Source organism: Tympanuchus pallidicinctus, unplaced genomic scaffold, assembly GCF_026119805.1.
Source record: "Tympanuchus pallidicinctus isolate F22 unplaced genomic scaffold, pur_lepc_1.0 scaffold8, whole genome shotgun sequence".
In the NCBI taxonomy this organism is placed as follows: domain Eukaryota; kingdom Metazoa; phylum Chordata; class Aves; order Galliformes; family Phasianidae; genus Tympanuchus; species Tympanuchus pallidicinctus.
The window spans coordinates 54,020,381-54,027,302 of record NW_026294802.1 but is presented as its reverse complement, the minus strand read 5'-3'; positions in this window follow the sequence as shown (position 1 = coordinate 54,027,302).

The following is a 6,922-nucleotide window of genomic DNA, read 5'->3' as shown; positions in this document are numbered from 1 at the left end:
ATTTATCTTAACAATGCATTGAAACACTGCAGTGCATTTCAGACAAACAGCTCCCACTCCCTGCAGCAGGAAGAAGCCATTTTGGAAACCTACAGTTCATATTCAATAGGCAGAAACTTCACATTTTGTAACTAAACAAACTGAATTTATCATGCTGAAAAACAGTCAATATGACCTTCAGTATAGCTGCAATGTTTCAGTTATGAACTTATAATTGCTTGCACTGAAGAATTGAAGATAGTTACTTGCAAATTATTTTGCTGTAATACGAGAAAATCCCCTTAAAATAATGCAAACTGTGTTAGTCCAGTGACTGAAAAATGGCAGTGTTAAATTAAGGCTAAAAAGAAACCAGTCATGCTGTTACAATGAAAAGTACAGCATGTGTTACAGGGGAATCTCACTCTGAGAGAGCTTGGATCGAGGGGTTCCCCTTGCTGCTGCTGAGCTAAGAATTTCAGTCATCACCTGGTTTGGTAAGTCCTCTCCAGAGAAGTTGTTACATGAGGTATTAGAACCAACTTTGAATGTTCTTGTATGTGATGGCTTGTTTTTTTTCCTGATATTGTTAGTATGTAGAGAAAAAAAGAGCATTTTAAAACTTGTACTGTATTTCTCACAGCTTCTATTTTATGAAGACCAAATTTTGGATATTAACCCTGCAGTCTTGGTTAAAAAATTGTTTGAACAATTATGATAATAAGTAACAACACTATAGTTTCTATTACAGTAATATGTAAAACTCCTGTGGAATTTTACAACAAAGCAGAGCTCTGTGTTAATTTAAAGACTGCCCAGCTATGCCCATGAATCATGCATAATATCTTGTTTTCCAAGTAGATACAGCTGTTTATCCTTAGGTTTTTCACCATGCTGCTTTAGTTTTGAAAGTCCTTTTGCTAGGAAACATTACTCCACTTTTTATTTCCCCTTTTTATTTAGGCATCCATGTATCTTAAACAAAGGAATACACTCAGCTTTTGAAGCATTCCCAGTTTGCCACTGTGATAGAAACAGTAGAGGGAGTGCAAGAACACAGTTTCTGTGCAGGTCCTATAAACGTTAGTGCTTTACTGCCTCACTCCCTGAAAAAAAGAACTGTAACAGAAAAGTTTCAATGTCCAACTACTGAAAATGCTCCACTCATTTCCTAGTGGATGAAGAACACATGTACTTTACTGTATAGAGCTCTGAAGTTGATTTTGTGTCAGCAGGAAAAACCACTTTCACCTCTGCAGAGATCTTTGTCCACAAATGCACCACGGGACAGGAGCTGTGATCTCTGGGATTGCTGGGCACATTCTGGATTTGCCAGCATTACAATTGGGACTGTGGGACAACGCCTGGGCAGGGGATGCAGAGCCTCTCCTGATCAGAGCTCTGAGCACGGAGTGGCTGCAGGCAGCAGTGGGGCCGATTGCTCAGCTCACTTGCTTTATGGAGTTTAACAGAGCTACTTCATTTCTCCCCAGAAAGACATGTGGTATTTGAGAACCTGGAATAGGAAATGTGCACTGGTGCTGCTTCCTGCCTTTTAGAGAGAATCTAGTCTAATTTAAAACCATAGAAAGAAGGAAATTCAGAATTCAGCCTGACAATGTCCATGCTCCTGCACTAACCTGGGCACTGGCAAGTATGTGCACACGGTAATGGTACCGGGGCTTAAGCTACAAGTTAAAACATTTTGTACTGAACAGGAGGCAGTTCATTTACTGTCTATGACATAAATTATTTTATTCCCTAGCTTTTCCTTTTGGACTCTTTTCTGAACTTCTGTAGGTGTTCTATTGCACTTTCTTGACATGAACTCAATTCTATGCTCCGAATTCTTGTTTAAAAAATAAAACAAGTCTGAAAAAAATATTTGTGCCATTCATTTGCACTTTAAGGCACAGTAGACTGAATCATTTACAACAAATGTTGCTTTGGCACTTGATAACTGAATTTGACCACTAGAACTTTTGCCTTGCCTCCAGGAAAGTAGCAGATAAAGGGACAATTTTCACTCTCGCAGCTGCTGGCACAGGCCAGGTTGATTCCTAGTAAAACTCAAAACAGTTTGATAGAAAGTGCAGTTGCACATGTTCATTTTTATTGACTGGCTACCCAAAAGCCTCATGTCCAAGAGCCTTAAATTCCCTGTTTTCTCTCTCATAGGAATCCCCTCCATCCAGACTGTTCAATATCTGGAAAGAAGACAGTCATGGCTGATTTCAGTGTTGGTTCTGTGAGTACTTTTTTTGGATCTTCTGTACTTCTCTAAGAAGCATGAGAAGATACCACTGTATCTAATATTGATTAGGCATAAACTGAAACTGCAAAGTGAAACATGCTTAAAGTCTTGGGTGAGGTTGCCTGGGCAGTCCACCTGTAAACCAGCTTCCAAACTGCATGACATTGTAGTGAAGGTAACTGTGTTTTATGAAACCCTATTATCTCCAAGAACAACACACCTTCTGGGAAACATTTCTTGTTTCTCAATACAGAGATGCTGCCTCAGCTGCCGTGGCTGAGGTAGAACTCGTTGATTTGATTCAAGTGCAATGATATCATTGTATAAAACGGGTATATCTTTGTCCGCTTGACACGTGTGAATTATGTTGGCAGGCTTCTGTATCTCCTAGTCAGTAAGACAGGAGAAAAATGGAAGTAGAATAGGGGTGAGTTTAGAACATTCTGCCATGCTTACCTTAGTGATTTCTAGCCATATAGGCCCGAGGTACTCAACTAATCTCAGAAAAGAACAGAAATTCCTGGAAAAATCCCCGTTTAGATGACTCATCTGTATTATAAAATGGGAATTACTACAAGACACATTCTGTACTTATATACTTACCGGGGATTCTGGACATTAGAAAGGGCATTTAATCTGAATTGTGCAGTTTTTTTGTTCCTTGGTTGTTTGTGTACATGGTGTGCGAGTCTCCAAATGTTCCAGGCTCTGAATCATAGGCTTATAGCTTTAGTGGTTCCAGAGAAATAAGCATTCAAATACTATATTTCTGTATTTTATCCTCAGGCTGGCCTCTGTGGGATTACCAGTCTGTCTACACATTAATGCTCTTGTCCAGGGACCATTGCTTCAGTCCAAATTGCCTCCCTTGCTTCTCTCAGAAGAGAGACAACTGGCCTTGGGTCTGTCGGTTCTGGCAGGACAACAAGGGCTGCTGGCACACAGGCTTGTTCTGACATCCATTTATTGGCACAATGGCACACGACAGTCAAACTTGTCTCTAGAAGTGAATTGCAGGTTGCTTCTAGCAATGCACGCTACCCACCGAAGTGAATGAAATGGGGTTTGTCATTGTAATTTAAGTCTCCTTTAATACATTTCCAGATCAGAATCTGAATAAGAAGATTTGCCAGATGCCATTCTAGTGTGATTTCCTCTCTTGAATACTCTTGGCAGATATGGGAGAACTGAGTTGGTTGAATTCTGGGATAACAACAACAAAGGGTTAACACTAAGCAAGCCCGTTAGTTTTAAGTTTATTTATTTTGCTTTTTAAGAAGTATTTTTCTGTTCATTTCTATTTGCATTTTACTAATTTTTAGATAACTGAATGTTGCAATGAAGTGAAGAAATCATTTTGTGACCAGGAATTTATCCAGTTGATCCAAGCTAATAAATGGCTTGAACAGATCAAATTCCTCCCTGGTGTGCATGGTGACACGTGAAACTTGCACTTCTTTGGTCTGGTCGTGAAAGCTTTGTGCTGCACCAAACTACTGTGACTAATGTAGGAAGGAAGCCAAATGGTGCCACACTGCTGTATTAGCAGCACAGAAATGATTTATGTATATGATCTTTCCTGATGCGTCACGAGGCCTAAGCAGACTGAGCCAGATTAGTTCTGCCAAAACTCTTCTGAGTGAGAAATACCCCACAGTTTTACTAATGCTAAGTCCCTGCAGCACGTGACAAGCCTTGCTTTTTAAAAGTTGAGTATCTGTAAGTGACTGCCATCTTTCTTTCTTGGTGGACTGCTAAACATACCATGCTAAATACCAGGTGAAAGAGAAAACTGCTTATGTGAGCCACTGAGATGCACTTTGGGCAATGCAATGCCATGACATCGCACTGAAATTAGCTTCTATCTGTGCACAGCAATAGAAATGTTCAATATAGGCTCCGTTCTGAGCCTGCAGGTGGGATTCTATTCAGGGTGGAGAAACAAAGACAGCAGTAAAATAATTGAATCTAATCCTCAGTGAGGCTTCTTTCAAGTTCAGAGGTCTTTTCAAAACTCAGCTCAAGCTGTTGTTTCCACATGTCAGCAGATCCACTTACAGTATGTGTGTAGAAGTGAGCAGAAGAGATGAGAGAACACATGAACATTTTTTCATAAGAGTGAAAATCATTTTGTAATTTAAAAAGTCCTTTTTCTGAGGGCTGCCGATTTGGCAGCTTTCTTCTGAGCTTTCTTCTGACCCTACCTGCAGAGGCTTATTTACAGCCCATGTGAACGTTAACATTTCTGCATGTCTCCTAGAAAAATGTGTTCTTAATCTCCTGCTGAATTCTTACATGAGAACACACTGAAATTTGGCACAGCCACCAGTTATTTTCCAGTAAAAAACCACCTTATAGCAGTTGCATATGCTTTCAATTTTTAAGGTATTTAGTAATGTTTTCACCTCTAATTAGCAGAAATTTCTGGGTTTGGCTCTTTCATTCCCCTGGGAACCAAGAGTTTGGTTTTGCCAGTTGCTGGGTCATTACAGAATTCCATTCCTCGTGTTAAATGTTGCTTTTCAAGTTCTGAATGAACTTGGAACTCAGACCAGCAGCAACTGAGTTCCTGGAAAATACTGAACTGCATTAAATGCCACAACTGTCATAAAAAGAACGTTCAAGTTTAGAAAACAATCACAGAGAAATCTTGAGTAAGGATTGCTGTTTTCCTTTCTGTCCCAGGAAATATCAGTTACACACAGGTGCTTAACTGTGTCGGTAGCTGGAAGGCATGAAGTGCAGGCTGTCCCTGTGGTTCAGGCTGTGATTCCTTCATCTGCTACCTGACAACTGAAATGCCAATTGCTGCTATAAATAAATCAAACAGAAAGTTATACGTGATGCACTTTGAATCGGCAGAGATATTGAATGACAAAAATTGGGCTTTACAGTGGAAAATCAGTTGTCTTTTAATGGCAGCAGCCCCGCTGGCGCCACAAAAAAGTTCTCCAAAAGAAGCAGAGAGGCTCAGTGCTTGGATGTAGCACGATGTAAGGGAGCCCTGACGTGGGCTTGCATTGTCTCGCTTGGCTTTACGACTGTAACCTCAACAGTGCATTCTTTCCACTGGCCATTATGTGTTCTTTGCAAGTTAAACAGTGAGGCCACAGAGCTAATGGAAATCAGCGTTGTTATGATTATTTTGGAGAAGCTGTACTCCTTACATTTGATATCCAGATCTGCAGTTGTAGTATTTCTACTACTGAGTCACAAAAAAAGTGAAAACCTCTTTTCAAAGAGGAAGTGTTTTTAAAGCATCTCACTCCCCCCACACACAGATTCATGTTACTCCACGCCAGTTTATACCTGATGAAACATAACGTGCAGTGTAAGGCTTGAATGTTAGTGCTGCTGACAGGCTGGGCATGAGCTGCAGCTGTACCAGAAGAGCTGCCCTCACTGTGCCAGGGCTGCTGTCTCATTCACAGAGACATTTCCTAAGCACTTTGTGCCCTGCTCACTTGCTGTGGGATTTCAGTGCCCAGTTTGTGATGCAGATGTTCAACAAGGAGTCTCAAGGTTTGGTTTCTTGGCCGAATACCAAAGACACTGCTGGGAACTTTTCTGTGATGATCTGATTTTGGAGTCCCATCGCTGGCAGAGCTGCCAAGATACTTGTCCTCATGAGAGGACTCTGCTCATTCATTAAAGCACTGTCTGCTTGCTTCTGTCTGTGCACAATACAGACCCATCTTTCTCTGTGCCTGCTTTTTCCCATTTACAACTTCCCTCTTTCATTCAGGCTTCTCCTGTGTTAAAAAGATCTTTTTATTTCTCTTTCATTTTTCTTTAAATGCATCTGATTTTGTCTTGTTCTGCCTCTGCCCACTATAATATTCTAAACATCTCTTTAGGATGAAGGTGATCTTACTAACAACGTGAGTTAACTACTGGCAATGTTATGGTGTAGTTGTGGCCTTCACTCTTTCCTCCATTTCTCTCATTAAGGAGAATTAATGAAGACATTGTTAAAGAAATGTGTTTCCATTTTCTGTTTCCACTAATTAGTCCCAAATATGCTGAGATCTCTGTTACCGGTGTCGTTTCTCTAACACTCTGTACCAATGAACTGAGCTATCAATAGAACATCCATTCTTTGCCAACTGCTTTATAGCTGAAAATGTTGAATCTTAGCTTGTTTCTTCACGTTACATCCAGAACCTTGGAAGAGCTCTTTGGCAGGCTCCTGCTGGGCTCAGCTCCCGTTCCCTGACTTCTCTCCAGAGCAGTAAGAATGGAAATAAGCAGCTCAGAATTTTCCAGTTCAGATCAGGCTCTGTGTGTGTTAAGAGAAACAGAAGCACAACCACAAGCACAGAGCAGACCCTTGATGTAGGCAGGCTGCAGCAGAAAGCAGAACTTCACCAGCTGAGGCTGCCAAAAGCCATCCCACGTCAGCTGCAGACATCCATGCACAGCGCTTCTCCTGCTGCAGAGATGCAGTGACACAGGTGTGCCACCAACAAGTCCCTGCTGTCACAGATCTGTGATAGGTGGCTTAAAAGCAGCTTCAGTCCTCTCTTTGTGATGCTTTCACTCTCAAGTAGTACTGTGCATAGGAAGCAATCTGGGACACCATGGTGGAGAGAAACATTTCTTCTCTTTACTTTCTTTCAATGGGTTCCTTGGCTTCTGTTGTGGAGCTGCTTTAGTGAAGCACTGAGATCAGAGAATTGGTGCATAATG